Below are 22,071 nucleotides of genomic sequence, written 5' to 3'. Positions count from 1 at the left end.
TGTCCCTTGTTATCTAATTCCAGATACTGGGAAATGGCAGACCTGGGATTCTCCTGTGGTTTTTTTGTTTTGTTTTTATGGCTTTGGGTTTCTTTTTTAATTGTATTCTTCAACAAAATTTTTTTTAAAGATTTGGTTGAGATTTTCTATTATTAGTGCATAATTCATGGGTCTTACAACTCAAGAAGTTAGATATATTAACAGGAGTTGTGCAGTCGCCACCACAGTCAATTTTAGAGCCTCGTTTTCATTCTGGTGCCCATCGTTGTTAGCTCCCCACTTCCCGCAACCTCCCCTGCCAGAACCCTGTGAGACTCCTAATCTAGTTACTCTCTCTGTAGATTTCCCTCCTAGATTTCCTGTCTGAGGAGCTCTGGGGCTGAGTGATCCTAAGTTGAACTGCTAACCACAAAGTCAGCAGTTCGCAGTCACCAGCTGCTCCACAGGAGAAAGATGAGGTTTTCTACTCCTGTAAACAGTTACAGTCTCGAAGTCCCACAGGGGAGTCCTACTCTGTCTTATTGGGGTGCTCTAAGTTGGAATTGACCGAATGGCAGTGAGTTTAAATTTTAAGAATTTTCATATCAAGAAAACCATATGAAGAAAACCTGAACACTGCACAAGGAAGCCCCTTCTTCAGCAGGTGGTGAGCTTCAAGAGTCGCGGTCACTGGTCCCAGGAGTGCCCTGCGATCTGCTGTCCCGAGTCGTTCTGTACCAACCCCGGTGCCATCAAGTCATGCCCCACACACCCTTGTGGGTCATAGGGTTCTCCGCAGTAGATCACCAGGTCTGGTCTCTGGTGGCACTTCCGGGGGACTCAAACCACCAACCTTACTGTTGATAGCTTACCACATCGCCTTTTGCACCAGCAAGTTCACTCAGCTGAAACGTTGAAGCGGACTGGCGACATGTTCCAGAGCATCATTTTCTACGGCAGGCAGTGCCGCCCCCTTGGGTAAAGACGGCTTTCTACTCCAGTCACAGTTATGGCCTCCGAGACTCAAAGGGACAGCCCTGCCCTGCCTCATATGGTCCATATGAGTTGGCATTGACTGAGTGGCAGCGAGTTTGGTTTGGTTTGGGGGCCGCTGGAATGATCCAGGAGTGGGGATGCGGGGGTTGGGAGCCGCAAAAGCAGAGACCTGCGCTTTATCCTGGAACACGGGCTATCATAGAAATGTATTTCATTGCCATTGGGGGAAGCTGAGCAATTCTGTTTTTGAAAAGGGAGGAGAGGTCAAAGAAGTTTGGGAACCTCTGTTTTAGAGGATGGCTTGGTCCAGAGGCAGATTTTCTCTGGTGAAGGGAGCAAGAATCGCAGGTGGCAAATGACAGCCTGCAGCAGGAAGGAAAGGGCCCTTTCAGATCGCAGATGCCCTTTCAACTCCATCTTAAGAAAGTAACACATGGTGGACGCCTGCCCCAGCCAGGGCTCCCGTGCCAGAGAGGGCATACCCGGCCACGCGCCATGTGCGGTTCCAGGCAGGGCCTCCTCAGCAGCCCCCTGGGCTCAGCACTCTGCCCTCAAGCTTTGTTTAATGCCGGGAGGCTTCAGGGGCTCCAAGCTACCGCCCCAGTCAGCAGTGATTCTTTAGGTGAGCGCCAAGATCACAAAGTGGCAGACGTGGTCTTCCTGGGTCTGCCCGAACATCATTTTTCCCACTGTAGCCCTGTGATCTCCAGAGTGTGGTTTTGTGGGGTGTGAGGCTTTTCTGGGATGCGCACCTCACCTTAGAGCAGAAACACCCCATGTTTTTTGCCCTGTCCTTTCAGACGCCAACTCCCAGAAGGCCGGGACAATGTCCACTCCCCAGCGGGAAAGGTGTGCTCCTAGTGCCCAGTGTGCTGTGCGCGGTGTCGATGGCTGTCCGGTTGGCTCTGACACACAGCGACCTGCTAGAGAACAGAACACATTGTGCTGCCGCGCTGAGCTGCTGCCAGGACTGAGTCCCTTGTTGGAGCCGCCGGATCCACGCCTCCCATAAGGCCGCCTCAGCGCCGTGGACCGTCTGCTTTACAAGCCGAGGTGGCATTTTCAAACAACCAGCCCCAGTCGTGTGAAGACGATGACTCTTTCCTGGTGTCATTATTTACGAATCATTTTATTGGGGTCATCTTACAGTTCTTATCACAATCCATACATCCATTGTGTCAAGCACATTTGTACACAGGTTGCCATCCTCATGATCAAACCATTGTCTTAGTTAAAATTGAGGTGCCAGACACATAATCTAAAATTTACCATTGTACAGTAAACAGATTGATGGCATTTCGGGGTGCCACGACTGTGGCTATCTGGTTCCCAGACACTTTCACCTTATTAAAAGGAAGCCGTGTGCATTCAGCAGCTGCTCCCCAGCCCTCGACATTCACTAATCTGCTCTCAGCTTCTACAGATGGACCTATTCTGGGTATTTCCTGTACATGGAAGCTTACATTATGTGGTCTTGTTTTGTTTTTAATGGAAACAACTTTAAATGGATCAAAAGGGAGATCAAATGATAAGGTATTGGCTTTTAACCTAACTACATCTGCCATCGTAGACTTTCCGATGCTCTCTGTGTGACAGCAAGGCTACTCCGGACCCTAGACTCTGGTAGAAGGGAGTCACGGAGTCCTGATCCATGGGGGCCTGCACATAGATTTTGAGCTTCCGCTGTGATTCACAGCCGCCTCCTGAAAGCCAGGTGTTCACAGTATAAGTTCTGATACCGTTCCCGTCTTCAGATTTGCAATCTGTTATTTTTAATCTTTGGATCACACAAGCTGCTGTGCTTCTTCCATGTGTACTAAGTTGACACTTCATGGAATTGTGGTTTCAGTAGGTCTTAATGGGCTTCCTGGAAACCAGTCTGCCATGTAGATGCATTCTTTCTTTTGGAAAATATATTTGGTCATTCTTGATGCCTGAACAACCCAACAAGTAGTTCATTTTTGGAATTCATTCTATTTGTGAGTTGGCAAATGCCTGTAAGCCTGTCAACCAAACTCACTGCCATAGAGTCGATTCTGACTCACAGTGACTGTATAGGACAGGGTAGAATTTTCCCCATGAGTTTCTGAGGTTGTGACTCTTAGCGGGAGTGGAAAGTCTTATCTTTATCCTGAGCAGCAGCTGGTGGTTTAGAATTGCTGACGTCACAGTTAGCAGCTGTCCACCGTGTGGTTAGCATCTCCATTTGGAAAATGTCATCTTTCACCTTTGGAGTGGCTAGTGGTTCCGATCTGCTGCCCCTTTTGATTAGCAACCTAACACCTAACTCACAGTACCACTAGGGCTCCTGAGTAGAAATCAAACTTACTGCCATGGAGTCAATTCTGATTCATAGCAACCCTTAGGACAGGGTTGTGGTAGTCGAAAGCCTCAACTCTGTCCCATGGAGCTGTTGTGGGCTTTGAATCACTAACGGGCTTAGGGCCCAGTGTGTAACCTACTGCCTGCCTGGCCTCCTGGGCATAACCCTACAGAGAATTAAAACCTCTCACCTCCAACCAACCACTGGGTAAGGGGCAAGCAGGAAATGTAAACTTGAGAAACTGAAGATTGTTGTGGAAATCATGGGAACTGGAAAGTAATTCGTGACAAAATGGGAATTTTAAGCTACTTTTCTGCCTCTTAGCTAATTGCAGTCACAAACATACTTTAGGTTGAATTAATTTGTCTTCTTGGTTTAAAACTTCAGAAAATCTCCAGATCATACAGTTTCCACTCCAGTTCCTCATCAACACAGTGAGCATTGTTCGGAATGTAGAAATCAAGGATTTGGAGTGACTTAGGCACTGTCTGCTCCCATAAAGGTTTACGGCCCTAGGGGATGCAAAGGGGTAGCTGTGGTCTATCCTAGGGGGTTGCCCCGCGTCAGAACTGACTTGATGGCGGTGGCTGTTTGGGCACTATATCTAATTAAAAGACAAAGTGTCTACATTTTGATTAACACAGCTTTATTTTTAGTGGTTGACTTACTCCACTTGAGAAGAAAAAGAATGATTCTATGTTGTGACTTCAAAGCCATGTTTCAGCCGTGTGTGTGTGTGTGTGTGTGTGTGTGTGTGACAGAAAGACAGAGAGACAAAGGTGGGGAGGAGATTCTTCTATATAAACATTTGAGGATTACTTTTTAAAACAACTTTATTATGAATTGGATGAAGGTTTGCGGAGCAAATGACCAGTTTTACATTCAACAGTTCATGCACGTTTGGCTCATCTCGTTCCTTGCAGCGCCTCAGTGTACCATCGCTAACCCACTTCTGCCATGCATGTTTCCTGTTTTCCGAGGCCTTCTGAGTTTCATCTTGCATCAGTGCTGCCCTTTTGATCTCAAGTGATTGATTATTTCTAGATGTGCACACCTCCCTGGCATTATTGTCCCGCTAAAGCCCGGTTAATTGTTTGGTTGAAAACTAAGCCGTGGGGGTGAGCACATTTCCAAACCTACAGGGTGACTAAGGGCCACAGTCTTGGGGGGCCCACCAGCCTCTATCAGACCAGTAAACCTGATCTCTTTTGAGTTTGTTCTACATTTTTCTCCAACTGAATCCAGGAACTTCTACTGGGATCCCTTTCCGCGCAGTTGGTCGTGGTTGCCGGGCACCATCTTGTTCTTCTGGTTGTGCAGTTGTAGAGACTGATGTTTGTAGGGCCCGTTGGTCAATTGGACTAAACAACATTTGGGTCATGATATATAGGTGTATTGAGTTGTGGTTGTTTTTTTTTGTCCAAGCTATACTCCATCATGCCGGTAATCACTGGATTCTGAGCTAAGCGGACTCATTAGAAGACTATCTTAACCAGAAGGAAGAACTAAACCCTGCACTGCAATTCATTTCCAAGTGTTACTGTGGAGAACTTCTTAATAAATGGAAATTTTGCCCTTAGTGGATCAGGATAAACATTTTCAGCATGATTTACTTCTTACAGTTCCAGTCTTTGTAGGCAGCGATGTTTGGAGTCCATGCAGTGTGCAGTAGCTGCTGGTTGTTGTCCTGATGAAGAGCACTGGGTCCGTGGTTCGCTCCGGCTTCAGATGTACGTCGTTATTATAACGGGAGTCAAAGGATCATGCCATTGTCACACAGATGTTCATGCAGAACTGTTAAGCACGAGGACTCTATGGAATATAGTTTAATTACACTCCTGGAGAGAAAGGCCTGGGTGGGAGGGGGAGGACGGGACATTCAGCGTTTTTGAGATTTCACAATAGGCTGAAGGATGACTTCCTAAAGTTGTGCTTCCTTGGCACGGCACTAGATGATGGAGGAGGTCAGGCCAAAGCCAAAAAAGGACATGTTGACAAAAGACCAGATTTACTCACTGTTTACGCAAAGGATTTGAAAAATATACTTTCTCCTAGTCAGAAACTATGGCCCATGTCCCCTCCCCTTGGAAATCCTGATCATTCATCAATATCCACCTCAAAGCCTGCCTTAAACATGAATCTTTTCCTCTGTTTTCCCAGTTGGATATGATCTCTTTATTCCTTAAACTCCATAGCACTTTGGACCTCTCTTGTGTCATGTAGCATCCTTTGCCTTGAATTATTTACAGTTTTTTTTTTCTGAACTTGTATCCTCGCCACTAAATTTTCAACTCCTTAAGGGCAAGGGACTGTCCGATCTTCATGTCCTCTGTAGATATACAAAGTGCCTTGTGTGCAAGCGTCACCAGGACTAGATATTACTCTCCATTTTGGCTTCGTTCCTCAGTTAATTTCATTTTTGACTTGGAAGAAAAACTGAAAATATGCGTTTTGCCCCCAGTGACCTGTCCAGGATGTTTCTCTGCGAAAGTTGATCCTGTGCCTAGGACTTGATCAATAACGGGCCAAGTCTGACCCAGAGGGATGTGAGGTGAGGATCTGGAAACCAGAGTTCCATCGTGGGAAAGAGCAAGGAAGGATGGAGACCCGGGGTGTAGGTGAAGTGGGGGAGGAAGGCCAAGTGCTGGCCTTCACGAAGGTCTCAGAGGAAGCCCACGGCAGAGAGGTCGTGGCAGGCAGGGAGAGAGCAGTGCTGGTCAGTTTGGATGCTGACCATAGTATGTCGTCAGTGTGGCGGTCGCTGGCTTCCACAGCAGAGAACCAGCCCAAGGGGAGCAGGGCTCAGGACAGACCAGTTAGGGAAAGAAAGCAGGGTCCAATTTTGTGAGGGCTTCAGAACAGAGCAGAAACTTCTGCTTCAGAGGACAAGGAATGGACAAGCTCCTAGCACTGGGACACCAAGGCGGGAGGACTTGTCATCAGAGCCTGTAATTGAGAACAGGGTGTAAGCTCAGGATGCACAAGTGCCTGCTACTGTGCTGACGGAGGACTAGCTGAGCATCAGTCGTTCTAAAACTTAAGGGGTTCTGAAACGTAGGGGGTTACCCAACCAAGGGGCCACTTGTGTTACTACAGTTGAGGGAGGGGGAAGTACAGTCTTGGAGCAATTCTTTCACAGTCTGTGGTAGGTGGCAGTTTTATGAGGCCAACACATCTGGAAAACGTTTAGGGACCATTAGGGCACATAGATAAACCCTGCGAACTGACCTGTCATGGCTGACTTGGTATGGAAGCCCCAGTCTCCGCTGTGCCCAGCTCTCTGGCAGGGGAAGATTTGCAGTATCCTGTGTCTGACAGATGTGGCACGCCTTTCAATAGCAGTCCGCAGAAAACCAGCGTGGAAACCTAGGCTGATTGGCATGAGCCGGCAGGTAAGTATCTGACTCGTGGGAGAGTTGTTTTTTCTTTTTCCTTTGGAAGATCCCCGTCTTTCAAGGATAAAAACCAAAAAACACAATCCAGAGCTCATCAAAAGACATAACTTTCCTAAGATTTTCACCTCATATTTCTTTCTGAATTTTCTTTTCATCTCATTAAGAAATATCCAATTCTCATGCCTTTATAGATACTTTTCTTACTACATCTTTTTCATCATGACTTCTAAGTACAGAAGACTTCTAAGTACAGAGACGGATACATAAGAGAGATAAATGGACCATTGTTTCCTTGTTCAATTAACACCTATTGCTACTTCAAAGAGAGTCAAATATATATGCATATGATTGGGATTCTGGAGATTACAGACAGGTACAGAACAGAAAGCAAAACTTTCATGTAATTTTGGAGAAAATTGTACACGTCTCCATATGTATACTCATGTGTTATAGTTTTTTGGTTTTTTTAAAAAGGAAATATATACTACATTGTATACTGTGCTTATTTATATGTTACTTTTTTACACTGACTTTAGTTATATTAAAATTTTAAAATCATTTTATTAGGGGCTCATACAACTCTTATCACAATCCATACATACATCAATTGTGTAAAGCACATTTGTACATTCGTTACCCTCATCATTCTCAAAACATTTGCTCTCCACCTAAGCCCCTGGCATCAGCTCCTCATTTTCCCCCTCCCTCCCTGCTACCCCCTCCCTTATGAACCCTTGGTAATTTATAAATTATTATTTTGTCATATCTTACTCTGATGTCTTCCTTCACCCACTTTTCTGTTGCCCATCCCCCAGGCAGGATGTTCTATGTAGCTCCTTATAATCCATTTCCCTTCTCTACACCACCTTCCCTGTATCACCACTCTCACCACTGGTCCTGAAGGGATCATCCATCCTGGATTCCCTGTGTTTCCAATTCCTATTTGTGCCTATCTGGTCTAGCTAGATTTGTAAGGTAGAATTGGGATCAGGATAGTGGTTGAGGAGGAAGCATTTAGGAACTAGAGGAAAGTTGAATGTTTTATCGTTGCTACACTGCACCCTGACTGGCTCCTCTCCTCCCTGTAACCCTTCCGTAAGGGCATGTCTAGTTACCCACAGATGGATTTTCGTCCTCAATCTGTACTCCCCCTCATTCACAATGATATGATTTTTTGTTATTTGATGCCTGATACCCCATCCCTTCAACGCCTCGTGATCACACAGGTTGGTGTGCTTCTTCCATATGGGCTCTGTTGCTTCTGTTAGATGGTCTGTGTTTACCTTCAAGCCTTTAAGACCTCAGATGCTATATCTTTTGATAGCCGGGCACCATCAGCTTTCTTCACCACATTTGCTTATACACCCATTGGTCTTCAGTGATCGTATAGGGGAGGTGAGCACACAATGATATAATTTTTTGTTCTTTGGTGCCTGATAACTGCTCTCTTTGGCACCTCGTGATCCCACAGGCTGGTGTGCTTTTTCCATGTGGGCTTTGTTGCTTCTCAGCTAGATGGCCGCTTGTTTACCTTCAACTCTCTAAGACCCTAGACGCTGTATCTTTTGATAGCTGGGCACCATCAGCTTTCTTCACCACATTTGCTTATGCACCTGCTTTGTCTTCAGGGATCGTGTCGGGAAGGTGAGCATCATGGAATATCAGTTTAATAGAACAAAGTATTCTTGCATTGAGGGAGATAATAACATGCACAAAACCAAGCAAGAAAACAACAACAAAAAGTCAATGACCAAAAAAAAATCCCACAACACAACACCAAAAAAGAAAAGCTTATAGTTAGTTCAAGTTATGTGTTAATTTTTAAGGAAAAGGAAATACATACTGCAAACATTGTAGATTGTGCTTATTTATTTTTAACAAAAAGAAAAACATACCACCAATATTATGTACTGTACTTTAAAGTATTAAGGAGCAGAGAAGTCACTTGGAGAACTAAGGTGCAGCTGACCAAAGTCATTGTATTTTCAGTCACCTTTGTGTGCATAAGAAAGACCGAGGTTGAATGGATGCCTTTGAACCGTGGTCCTGGCCCAGAGGCATGGACGTACAGTTAACTGTTGGAAGAATGAACAGATATGTTTGGAAATACAACTAGAAGGCTCCTTAAAGGCGAGGCTGGAGGTAGTTCGTGTCGTGCATTTTAGACATGTTATCAGGAGGCATAGTCCTTGGTGCTTGGTACAGTAGAGGAGCGAAGAAGACCACAACACAATGGATGGGCACACAGTGGCTGCAACATTGGGTGTCACTCAGACGTGGCACATACCCCGCCAACGTTTTGTTTTGGCTTTTAGGCGGGGAGGGAGGTACTGCCAGAAGAAGATGGAGGTATGTTTTCTAGTAGAGCTCAGACTTGTAAACTTACCCACGGAGGCATACGGGCGTGTTTTCAGTTGTGCTGAGACCCAAGGCTGTAGGCGCTGCTTGTGGACGCAATGACCTCCAACAACAGAAGCATTTTCCTTCACCACTGGGAGAAGTCCTTGGCATTCTGGGATAGAGCCTTCTGGATGCTGAACATCTTTTCTACTACGTTTGGTCCTATGGCTACTGAAATCCACTTCGTTTGTCTGCCTCCTCCTGCTGTGTCCAAAATAGTTCGGTAGGTTGCATGTTCATGCCAATTTGCTTCAAGGACTTTAAAAAACATTTCATTCTTGATTTATTTTACTAGCTAGCAATTCCGTTTCCATGCATGTGATTTTCTTCCACCTTTGATCTTAACGTTGTTGATTTCTAATTTTATACCATTGTGATCTGAGAAAATGCTTTGTAGTATTTTGATGTTTTTGACTTTATTGAGGCCTGCTTGCTTGGTGGCCGCACATCTGGCCTGCTCTGGAGAATGTTTCCTGTGGCTGGAACAGAATGCGCATTGCGCAGTTGGTGTGTGATATTCTGCCTGTGTCCCTGTGGTCCAGGTGCTTGAGTGTGTTGTGTCATCTTCTGCATCTTTGTTGAGTTTTTCTTTCTTTTTATTCTGTTCTTCATTGAAAATGGCTTGTTGGAATCTCCTACTATAAAAAAATCTCCCACTGTTATATTAGAGCTGTGTTTCTCTTTTCAACTCTGTTGAAGTTTGATTGTGTTATTTGGGGCTCCTTTAGTGGGTGCACGGGTATTTATTATAGCGAATGCCCTCTTTTTGAATGGACCCTTAAATCATTGTAAAATCTTTCTGATCTCTTTTGCCACTTTGTGCCTTAAAATCTATTGTATCAGAACCACTCGTATTGTTTTTTTTAGTTGCCATTCCATGGATTTTTTTTTTCAACCTTTGATTTTTAGCTTATTTTTATCTATGTGTCTAAGGTGTATTCCTTGCAGACAGCATGTTGTTGGGCAATGTTTTCTTAGCCATTCTGCTAGTCTCTTGATTGTTACATTTAATCTATTTACACTGAGTATAATGATGAATAGTTCTACTTTCTCACTTTCTGCTACTATTTTGGTGTGTGTGTGTGTGTGTATGTGTGGTGATGTTTCTTCTGGGTATTTTTCTGTGCTAAGTTCATTTTGCTTATGATTTTTCTTCCTATTTCCTTACTGCTATTGTTTTAGTGTTTGCTGAATCTTTATGGTTTTTGTTTGTTTGTTTTGGTGAGAAGGTTTATTTGTTTTCTCTGAGATTCCCCTGCAATTTATTACTGTTGTCCCTTGTTTTTGTTCAGGACAGTCCATTTTCTCTTGCTTTCATCTTGACTTTCTCTTCATTTGGAACGTCTATAACCACACCATTTATTTCCTGCTTTTGTTTTGTGGTTGTCATTGTTTACAAATTGATGTCTCTGGTTTCCAAATTCTAGTCTTGTAGGTTTATTTTATGTTTCATGTTTCTGTATCCAGGTAGATTTCTGCTTGATGATGTCATGTGTCTTAATCTCAGGTGATTGCTATGGTTGGTTCTCTTTCTGAAAGACTCCTTTTCACTTGTTGTTTGGTTTTTGCAAATTCCCTTCATTTCTGTTTATCTGAAAATGTCCTAATTTTGCCATTGCGTTTAAGGGACAGCTTTGCTGTGTGTATATAACTATTGGTTGAATTTTTTTTTGTCTCTTAGACTTTTACAGTTATCATTCCATTGTTTTCTTACCTGCATGATTTCTACCAAGAAATCAGAGCTTAGTCTTATTGGGTACTTCTTTATATGTGACTGCTTGTTTGCGCAATTTGCTCCCCCATAACCCTCCTGTTTCTTGTTTTTGTTCAGTCTCTTCCTCTGATTGGTATCTGATCTGCTTCTTCAGCCTCTCTTTTGAGCTCTGGGTTCCAGGATTGTCATCTGCATCTGTTTCATGTGTACTCTGTGGCTTTGTCATAGAGGATCTACATAGCGTATCATCCTAGTCCCCATCTTGGACATACTTCTTATTTAATATTTCTTGAATAATGGCTAAGCTATTTAACGGTTAACTTCTTGGATTATTTATACTCGTGTTGTTTTTCATGCAGAACGTATGAAAATGGTGGTACAGCTTAGGTGTTTCAAGGTGGTTTACACAATAAAGTGGCTGGCCACTCCCCCAAGGTTGGAAATTCAAATGCACCCAGAGGCAATTCGTAAGAAAGGCCAGATATTCCTGCCTGTCAAACAAGTCAGCCATTGACAACCCTGTGGGGCGCTGTTCCCCTCAGAAACTCAGGGGCCACCATGAGTTTGAATGGACTTAGTGGCAACTCTTTTGGTTTTGTTTTTAAAATACCCCTTCGGATTGCAGTGGCCTCCAACATTTTTATATCTTGCATCCAATTCGTGAAAAATTGCGAGCACTTCTCTAGGGTATTTATTTGTAAACATTTTAAAGCATGCAGTCTGTTAGTTTATATTTCAGAGAACCCCTAAAACCAGAAACTTTTAAAGGATGCGAAATTAAAAACTCCATCCAGCATTCAAGGCACAGTAGTTGGTCTTTCCCTGTTCACTTGGAGGAAGGGAGACACCGCAGTAGGAGGAGGCAGGAAATGTGCGGCTGATTGCCTCTTGTGCAGCTGCCTCCTATGCCGGGAGACCCGAGAACAGCACTGAGCCCACCTACCAGGACTCATCATTTTGATCCAAGATTGCTTCGAAGAATCCTGATTAAAAGGAGGGAAATGCAGAACACAAATTCAAATTCTCATCGACTCTACTTTCTAGATCCATGGAAGGTAGACGGACCCCTGGAACTATTGCCCGGAGGACACCACTACACCACCCTAAACCCCAACTATCCCTTGATGTCATCTTAAAAGAGAATTGCTGTTTAGCTTCACTTGTCAAAAAGGTCCGCCTTGCACATTATGCTGCTTTCAGAACTATCAATGCAGGACCAAATCTGACAACTGCAGCGCCCAGGATGCGAGAGGAGCATTGGGGTGGTGAGCTTACGTGAACACAGGAGAAACAACTCCGAAAAGGAAGTTATGAATGGCCACACAACGCGGAAATGCCGTCAGTGTCACTGAGCTGCATGGGTGGAAACCCTTGAATGGTTGTATGGTTCGCTGTACGTGTTCTCAACAAGAAATTTATTAGTAAAATTTAGAAATAACTATACACAGTGTATGAATGAAATGTCTGTGGGGGTTTTTTCTTCCAACATTCAAATCAATAATCTTACATACCCCTGTTTGGAGATTATTGGCTTAAATTACTATTTTGGTTTAAATTTCTCCCACCTTTCATGACAGAAATAGTACCTCTTGAGGACACGCGACTATCATGTGTATTTTTCTAACAGTGATTATCTTGGGCAGTGTCATGTAGGAATTCTCTGTGTGCAATTTGGTAACAGCTGAACTGCTTCTGAGAATCTCAAAATCCCAGCATACTCGAACACTTGGTGATTAATAAGGCAAAACTCTCTTAAAGCAAAGCCATGGACTAAGTTTGTCTGAGGGTTCAGAGAACATTCATCTTATAACCAGGAATTTAACTCTCTCCCTGAACAAATGCTTTGTAAGACCGAGGCGCAGCATGTAAAATAAGGCTCTTTGCAAGGTGCTTGGGGAAGTTCTAAGTAGCTCCCAAGCCGGAGGCCTTTGTTCTGGGGGAGAGGCCCGACTTTCAGGGGTTAATCAGAGTGACACGGGGAACATCACTCACTGTTGCTGTGGGTCAAAGAGAAAAGTTCACATCTGGGTGTAACTGACCACCAAAGCCCTTCGCTTGTGGACCTTTCAGAAGTGATATATGGTTAAGCATCCCAAGAGCTGAGACCTCTAGGGTAGATTTATTGGGGGAAGGGAGGGGGGGAATGCTCCTTGTCCATATGATAAAGTTATATATGGATTTACTTTGAAACTCAGGAAGTGATGGTGAAGGCATCTGAGCAAATGCATTGGCGAGCAGTACTTGCGAAATGTTCACATTCACACCGAAGGCCGTGGCGCCTGACAGTGATTGTTGATTGCTGGTTGGAAGACATGCGTGTAGGCTCTTACAAGGCTGATTGGTCTTTCATTTCAGCAGAGTCGGTGAGGGTCTGCTTAGTCAGTCACTGGTGCTGAACTGTGCGTCCCAGGGTTTTTCGTTTCGCTTTGTTCTCCTGATAAGAATCGTTTTGCAACGGTTGAGGGAGGACTGTGTCAGAAGCAAATACCTGCGTGGGCTTTGTCTCCACGAGCGGTCTTTGGGTAATAGGCTTAAATTCTCTCTGTCGAGTTGAAGCGTAAACATGAGAATGTTTGCCTGTCCACACATGGAATTTGGTAATTTATATTTGGGAAACCCTTTTCAATTGGAGCCTTTTGGGGAGTGAGTTTTCCAAGTGTATTTCGCTAACAACCAGGAACAGCTGCCATTTGCATAGCCTTTCAGTTGGCTCTTCTGTCACATCTGTGAAAATAGACAGCTTCGGCAGCGAAGCATACCCGCATCGCACGGCCTGTTCACAGCGTTTCAGGATGTGTGGGGCCAGACCCTGGGCTGCAGTCTAGCGGAGTCGGTCCAAGCCGCCATTCCAAACGGAGTGCTGGTAGCTTAGGTTAAGGACCCAAACTTCCATGATTGACTCAAAGAGTTAAACAGTATATATATATATTCATGTTTAAGTTGGAGAGTTAAAAAAAAATAAAGGACAACTCCTGAATCAGTAAGTTTTATCCAGAGGGACTCTCACGATGCCTTTCCTGGCAGACTAGTTAGGATGGGGACCAGTCGTACTGAAAAAGGAACCCCAGAATCTTCCCCTCCATTCCGGCATGAAACAGGGTGGAAGAAAAACCATCTCTGCGTGGGATGAGGGTCAGCAGAGCAACACCTGCACACCGATCGCTTTTGTCTGTTCCCTTGCCAACACTTTTTTTAATGTCTTTTACTCAGGTTTCATTTCTCTCTCTCTCTGCTAGCCCCAACTTTCCATATTTACAATTCACAGGAAGAGACAAGATCCAGCTAGTCGTAATCAGCTAGTTGGTTATAGGCGACCTTGGGGTCGTGTCTAAGTTTCTAGATGTTTCCATGATGGATTGAACCAAAGAGATTTCTTCTGACTGTCTTAGCATCTACTAATAAAACCTTCACATGGGATAAACCACCAGCCTGGCGTTCTAAAAAGGTTAAATTTCTCTTCTCCTCAGTGCTTCCAAATTAGGGATCTATTATCTCATTCCGGATAATTTGAAAAGGCTATTCGAAGCCCTCCCCCGTGTCAATATGGCGTCTTTGCCTGCATTCTATTACTAGGCGTTCTGAACACATCTGGAGGGAAGGCGCCCCCGGGACATGAAAACACACTGTTTGGGTTGGCACGGTGACATCATAGTATATGCCAATTTGTAATGGCTCTTGGAAACAGGCAGGTTTAAACTCTCCCTGAACTATTCCCCCGAGAAATTATTCAATTAAGTACAACTAAAATTAATGCTTAGTATTTGGGGGTTTAACTAAAATCGGCAGCTAGGAAGAGAAATCTCGGCTTGCTCCCTGAGCGCAATCTCGCCTGGGAGGAAGCCGGCGTCAGCATCTGCTTCGCACGGTCAAGGTCGCCCAGGGCCCATGGCGCCCCCTGCTGGCCAGCTGTGACCATCTGCGTCGTCCCCTGCCAGCACCAGAGGAGGATCCCATGCCAGAGGACCCTTTTCTCCACCTTCTAAGCCAGCGCTTCTCAAACCTTTCAGAGCTGTGGGTTTCACCTAGGGATCTTGTTAAAGTGCAGGTTTTCATTAGGTCTGGAGCGAGGCCTGAGACTGGACATTTCTGAAAGGTCCCCAAGGAGAGTTATCCCTGCTGCTGGCCCCAGGACCAGGAGTGAGTGAGTGAGTGAGTGAGTGAGTGAGTGAGTGAGTGAGTGAGTGAGTGAGTGAGTGAGTGAGTGAGTGAGTGTGAGTGCAGTGGGGGATGTTTTTAATGGTGACACCTCGACTCAGCACTGATTTCCAATTTATGACCTGGCCCTGACTGCTGGACAAAGGTATATCCGACCTTTCTGCCTGGTCTATGCTCACTTCTTCCTCAGAACCGTTGTCAGAATCAACTAGATGGCAGTGTGTTTGGGTGTGGGTTTCACAGGGTCCCCAGTGGGCTGTTTGCTGGAAACAATTCTGATAGCTGAAGAGCAGGAGAATATAGCTTCCGCTCCTCCGTCCTGGGCCTTTCTGAGACCCAGATACATTTGTGACCTCCTATTCTCTGCTTTGCTTGTTACGTGTCATCAAGGACAGAGCAAGGCCCATCTGACACCCTTGGGATGTGGAACCAAACTGCTCTGCTGAGGGAGCGGTGGGTGAGTAAGTGTGGCTTTGAGGGCACAGCTGAGAACCCTGACTCCACAGCCTTGGCTTCTCTACTCTGCTCCAGAGTCTGCCTACTCCAGGGCGGTCGGACTGGGACCTGGTTAAAGTCCACACTAGGTGGAAAGTCTTGAAAGGCTGGTTTGTCTTTCAGAGTGGTTCTTTGTCCATAAATGGAAGGGGGTGTTGTACAAGAAAGACTATCATATGTGTGCCCCTGGCCTGGCTGATTCCTCCCTTGTGTTGACAACTAATTTGTCATTGGAATCACTGGAAGGACAGTCTGAGACTTCCCTGGAACGACCACCATATACCTCTCTGAGCTTCCCACCACAGAGTCCAGAATGTTCTTTGTCAGATCTGTCTGGTGGGCAAACCCTCCCTTTTGGGGGCCCATCTTTGTGTTGTTTGTTTCCCCTAACTCAATTGTCTTTCTGAAATACAAGGAAGATTTAACAAATTTTATGGAAAAATGCAATTAAAAGATAGTGGCATTTCCGGATGGACTGTTGGAAGTTCCATGTGGACCTCCAGTCTTGGGACATGGTTGTTAGAACCCTCCACGACTCCCCGTTGCCGGAGTCATGGTCCCCAAGCCTCTGTGACTTTGGCCATACTCGTCATTTAGTCAGTGCTTTTCTTTGGACTTAAATCTTTAATTTAGCTTTCCTCTTTATTGAAACCACACACTCTCTCTTTTTAAAAATCATTTCATTAGGGGCTCACACAACTCTTATCACAATCCATCCATCCATCCGCTCGCTACTTCTCCATGTCTTCAATCTTAGACATCTGTTGATTCCGACCAAGGAAGAAGCTAGTTTAATTTATAGCTGTCCCACACCAGCGCATCTTCTCCATCACCAGATCACGAATTTTGGTTAACTCCGTGTTAACTAAATAGTCATAATGACTACACAAGTACTGTTCAGAGCTGACCTGCAAGATGTATTACAATCAGATTTTATTTCATTACACTCGCTTCCCCTAAAGCCAGTGATGGTCTCTTCTTTCTTGTTTAAAATTTACCTAAATGTCTTTATTGGTGCTATTTCACACACACACACCCCTCTGACAGAATTGTGACACTCTCTCAATACAGGTAGTCCTTGCTTTAAGACATATTTGAGCTATGAGGAACCAGACTTAACTACCGTACAGTCTGTTGGTTGGTCGGGTTTTGTATGTCTTAAGGTTGGTAATACATACTATATACAATGTTGCAGTGCCAGATCTTCTGGTATTATCATTCTCGGATGTTCAATGTTAGGGGTTTATAAAGACACCGGTCACAAATGGCAATGAAAATGAAAAATAAATAGGCCTTTGGTGTGGGCAGTACCATGTTCGGAGGGAGTTGTCAGACAGAGTAGACAAAGCTTGTCTTGGAGACAAGCACCATCGGGCGTCCGTTGTTTATCGTGTGATTGGAGGACACCCCATCTGCCCCCCCACCCCAACCTTTGTTTCCCTCGTTCCGTCCGGATGGACTTCGGCTCTGCCTGGCGTTCTGATTTCCCTGCGCTCCCGTATTAGGAATGCCCGCTGCTTCCCTTTGGTGCCCCTGCTCTGGGTGCTAGATACCAAATCTCTCCTTTCTTGCTTGCTCCTCGCCCACTTTTGTATGTGTACGTAACAGTCGTCTCTAGGGCAGCGGTTCTCAACTGTGGGCCAAATGACCCCGATGCATGACAGTAGCAAAATGACAGTGATGAAGTAGCAATGGAAATAATTGCATGGTTGGGGTCACCACAGCATTAGAAACTGTATGACAGGGTTGCGGCGTTAGGAAGGTGGAGAACCACTGCTCTAGAGAAAAAGTGCATGGGAGGTAAAATGCAAAAATCACTTTATTCTCTCTTCATTCTTGTTGATGAAAGAACACAGTCCAAACTGGAAGTGTTTCCCCTCGGAAGTTGGAGGGCCTTGTTCCATTAGCTACTAGCTTTCAGTGCTGCTTTTCAAAAGTTTGCCATTTAGAGTTTCAGGGCTTGGAAGTGAGCTATCATTTTTCCCACTCTCTCGCTCTCTCTTTGAAATTTATCTTTTTATCTCTTGTGTCTTGAAATTTCCCAATGATGTGAAGGTGTCCCCCGCCCCATCCCCCTAGTCATTAGTCTGAACATTTGGTGCTCCTTTGAATCAGTGAGATCTATCCTTCATTCTGGGAACTTTTGTTGGATTATTTTGTTAATTTTCCCTCTTCTCCGTTCTCACCCTTCCTGTCATTCTTATTATCACTGGGCATCAGTTATGAATCCAGTTACATGGTCGAGTCTCCATTGCTTTCATTTCGAGATGTCTTATTGTATTATTTTCTGAATGATGACCTGGCCTCTAGATTGCTTTCAGTTCCACTTCCTTGCTAGGGTAGCTCTCTTTTTCTTAACTTTTTGTTTTGAAATAGTGATAGATTCACAGGAAATGACAAAGATAGTACAAAAATCCCCTGTGCCTCTTGCCCGGGGTTTCGCCGTTTCCTCTGATGGTTCTATAGTCGTCGGACGATGTCAAACAAGGAGTCTGCTGTTGATGTGTGTGGAGAGCATCTGTATGCAGGACGGGAGGCAGGCTTACATGTCTCAGAACCACTGTCCAGATACAGGGCTGTGGCTGCTATCCCAATTTTCACACCCAAAGACTCTCGGTTGTTCTTGGAATCTTCCTTTGCTTACCTTTCTGTTGTTTTGTGAATACAGTGTTTTATTCATTTTATTTTTTCAAGTTAATTTTATTTATTTATTTGTTTTTTAATACAATGTTTTTATTACCTCTCTGAGGGTGTGTGTGTGTTTTCTCTGTGGTGGTTCTTTTCCTCCAGTTCCTCCCTACACCCCACGAGTTTTGTCACCTCCCCCCAGAATACCTGCTGATTCTTGGCTAAATTGTCACGTTATTGAGGCACCAAAACGTTGATTGGGAAGACCATGTGCAGAGTCGCGTGTTAACTGCATTATAGCGCAGGGTAGTGGACGGGGGCCCGGTCCCTTTACTGTGAGGGTTTAGAGATCAGAACACACACATAGACAGACACACCTGTGTGTGTGTGTGTGTGTATATATATATATCCGTTTTTATGTCTTCTCTCTTGAGTCAGTCTGTCCCTGGAAAATAATCCCCCATTCTCCTCTTGGGGCTATCTCCTGCTAGAGTTCAGGGTGCTGGCTGGACAGAGAGGCTCAAGGGGTGTGAGGGGTGTGAGCTGAGCTTCCTGTGTGCCCTAGCCAGTGTACCACGGAGTACCTCTGCATGCCCACTCTCTTCTCCCTCCCCGCTGCACCGAGTGTTCTAGAGGCAGCTCCCAGCAGGGATGCAGACCTCGTGGGAGCAGGCATAGCCTTCTCCACAGCCCGTTAGATGGCAGAGGCATTAGCGGTGTTGCCGGAGCCAGAAGCTGGCCTGTGGGCACCAGGGGAGCAGGCAGCATTGCTCCCGGGTAAAGGTGAGCTGAGCCTGGCAGGCAGGCAGGCTCTGCAGCAGGATTAACAAGCTAGAAACCTTCCTCTGGGGTGAAAGCAGGTTGAGACACGCTGGTGACGCACAGAGGGAGTCGGGGATGTGGGCACCTGCTTCCTGGCAGGATATGGGAGGCCTCAGGGATGTGGTGCCCCTATCAGGAGGATCCAGCTGGCAGGGCCATCTCCAGGCCAGGGCTCTGGCTCCCTGAGGGATACTTGATTGCACTTACAACTGGGTGTGAGCACCACTGGGTGGTCTCGTCTCCCATCCCCACTGCTGCTGCCACACAATAGGGAAGAGGAGAAAAACACACCGACAACCCGGCATCCAGGAGGGGCCCCTTCTCCCTGCAGTGCCCACCAGCGCCCTCTACTGAGGAAGAAGAACATTGTGCGCAGCCCAGTGCCGCAGACTAGGTGCCCAGGGGTGAATCCGGAACTGCGAGGTCGCCAACTGGGAGATGGCACAGAGGAGTGAAAGGCAGTGCAGAGCACTAGTGTCTCATACAGTCTGTAAACCAGGAGCCTTTTCAACTTGGCCATGTGCCCCCCTACTCTCCACCCCACCCCACCCCCGTGCCCTGGAGGTTACGCAGCACATTGCCTTGGGATTGCTCTTCTGTGCTTGGAAAGAGCTCCAGGAAGCAGTCTCGGAACAAAATGAGACATTGCATACCTGAGATTTAAAAATACACACCTTCATTAAAAAAACACAGCTCAAGCGTTTATTGAAAGTCAAAGATGCAGGAAAGAGCAAGAACTTTGCCTAGAGATTTCTGCCCCAGGAAAGTGCTGTCACACAGTCTCTGGCCCGTCGACTCCCTGTTTCGGAATGGAGAATTTCAAACATTCCCCGAGTGTGAAGGCTGCCTGGAAAAAAGGAGAGAGTTTTTCTGCCCAGAAGAAATGCCTTTCTACATGGAGAAGTGTTTCTTCTTCAAGTTACTTACTGCTGCTGCTGCTGCTGTTTTAAGACTACATGGTCAGCTTCAACTTTCTGACTGATGGAGGTCAGGATCCTGACACACTCAGAGCCTAAGAATCAACCCACCATCTGGACTCTAGCAAGAGCTACTCTGAGAAAGGGAACGCCGGAGACATCAAGGTGATGGTCCCGTGGAATGGGAAAAATGCAGACTGTGTTTAGTCTGGAGTCAGACATAGACCTGAAACGTGAGACTCGCGAGGCACGAAATACCCGGCAGAGCATTTGGATTGGAATCCAGAAACCCGCCTTCTTGTGCCAGCCCTACCTGTTAGAAGTGGACTAACTCAGGCTAGCCACGTGCTCGGTGTGGACCCATGTGGACGTCTGGGAAACCCTTCAGCTGTCTCCCCTCTGCCCTGCAGGCTGGTCAGGAAGATCAAAGGAGGGAACCGGTGGTTACGATGCTTCCCAATGCCAGTCACCATCGCCCCAGAGGTTTTCAGTGCTTCGCCTTCCTCTGTGCTGGTGGTTGAGAAGACTCGCAGCAGAGCGTCCGCCAGCTCAGCCATCAGACCCTGGCCGTCCAGGGGTGGGGAGTGCGCTTGGACGTGTGTGGCCATTCCCACCATCGCTTTCTGCACGGTCCCCTCTCCATGAACCAACCGGGACTCTCCTGCCCTCTAAGATTCTTCCACAATCGTCTGAGCCGCTGTGCTCAATGTGTTCACATAAGGCTAGAGCTTAAAAGAACAGACATTCTTTTTAAATCATTTTACTGGAGGCTCATACAACTCTTATCACAATCCAGATACAACAGACATTCTTTGCCACCTAAGGTAAACTATTTTTGGTTTTTCAAAGACTTCAGGCATATTTTTGGTTTGAGGGCACTGCTTTCAGGGACTCTTCCAGCCTCCATGGCTCCAAAAACTCAGGGTTCTTTGAGAATTTGACATTTGGTTCTACATTTTCTCCCCTTTGGTCCAGCTCCCTCCTTAGAAGTGTTGACTATGGTGTTCAGAAGTGGTCGCTGGCACCATCCAATTTTTCTGAACCGATGGCAGAAGAGGCAGTTGTCCGTAGAGGTCATTAACCACACTCTCTTTTCCCTTTCCCTCCTTTTCTGATTCTCCTTCCTCTGTGGCTCCAAGTGACTGGAGACCATATATCGTACCTTAGGGCCGCGTGGGAGTCTGTAAGACACTGGGCACGACTTGGCAAACTTAGAAGTAGACAAGGAACTCATGCACCGTTATCAAGCCAAATAATTGTAACCAGAGCCCTGTTCCTCCAAATTAAGACACCAGCTCCCGCGAGGCGTTTGGTTGTGCATAAGTAGCCTCAGCATGTGCATTTTCCTTCTGCCCCTTTCCCCCTATCTACCCACCTACCGCCTCTATCACCCTTCCTTTCTGTTGTTGTAAGCCCATCTACCTTACAACCTTTTTGCATTTCAACTTTTCACAGGTGTAAAACTTCATCAGTTACGCTGTTCGGCCTGGCAATTGTCTTGGTAGGGTTCTCTAGAGGAGCAAAACCAACGAGCACATGTCACTATCTAGAGAGATTCAGTTCAAGGAAGCAGGCCACCCAGTTGTCAAGGATGGCAAATCAAAATCCTTGGGTCAGGCATCAGGCTGGAGGCTTCTCCTGACTCGCATGGTGGCAGGTGCTGGCAGGTCCCCAAAGCTGTAGGTCCGATGGCAGGCTGCTAGGTCATGTTCCAAGGGCAGGAGGTAAGAGGGCAACGAGTCAGATGTAGGACTGAGAGGAAGCAAGCTTTGCCAGAACATCCACATACATTGGATTCAGGCCACACCCCAAGGAAAATCCCCTTCAACGGATCAGCTACTCACATAGATCACAGAGTGATTGCCAAACCACTGAGCACTATGGCCTAACCAAGTCGGCATCTAACCCTGAGCATCATAGCAACACCATCCCCAATATGATTTTCCATCATCACAAACAGATCAGTGCTAATTAATAATAATTTCCTTCTCCCCCTTCCCTCTTGTCCCTGGTAGCTACTTTGTCATTGAATAGGTGTCCTTTTGTAATTGTCAGTTTTCATTCAGCATAAAGTCTTCAAGGTCCATTCAGGTAGCATGTATCAAGAATTCATTTTTCTTTCTGAGGGGTATTCCATTGAATGCAGGACTTTTAGGAACCAGATTTGGTCCACCCATTCATCTGTTGATGGGAATTTAGGCTATTTTCACCTTTTGGCTATTGTGAATAAGGCTACCATGAATATTG

General features: G+C 45.8%; 1 protein-coding gene across 1 annotated transcript in view; it reads left to right on the top strand.

Moving 5' to 3' along the window:
* The window catches only part of STX8 (syntaxin 8), a 293,197-nt gene that overhangs the window by 133,330 nt on the left and 137,796 nt on the right, over positions 1-22,071 (top strand). The gene's annotated exons all lie outside the window — the stretch shown is intronic.

Source organism: Tenrec ecaudatus, chromosome 10 (assembly GCF_050624435.1).
Source record: "Tenrec ecaudatus isolate mTenEca1 chromosome 10, mTenEca1.hap1, whole genome shotgun sequence".
Classification (NCBI taxonomy): Eukaryota; Metazoa; Chordata; class Mammalia; order Afrosoricida; family Tenrecidae; genus Tenrec; species Tenrec ecaudatus.
The sequence above is the reverse complement of the archived record's forward strand: the minus strand, read 5'-3'. Positions and strand labels throughout refer to the sequence as shown.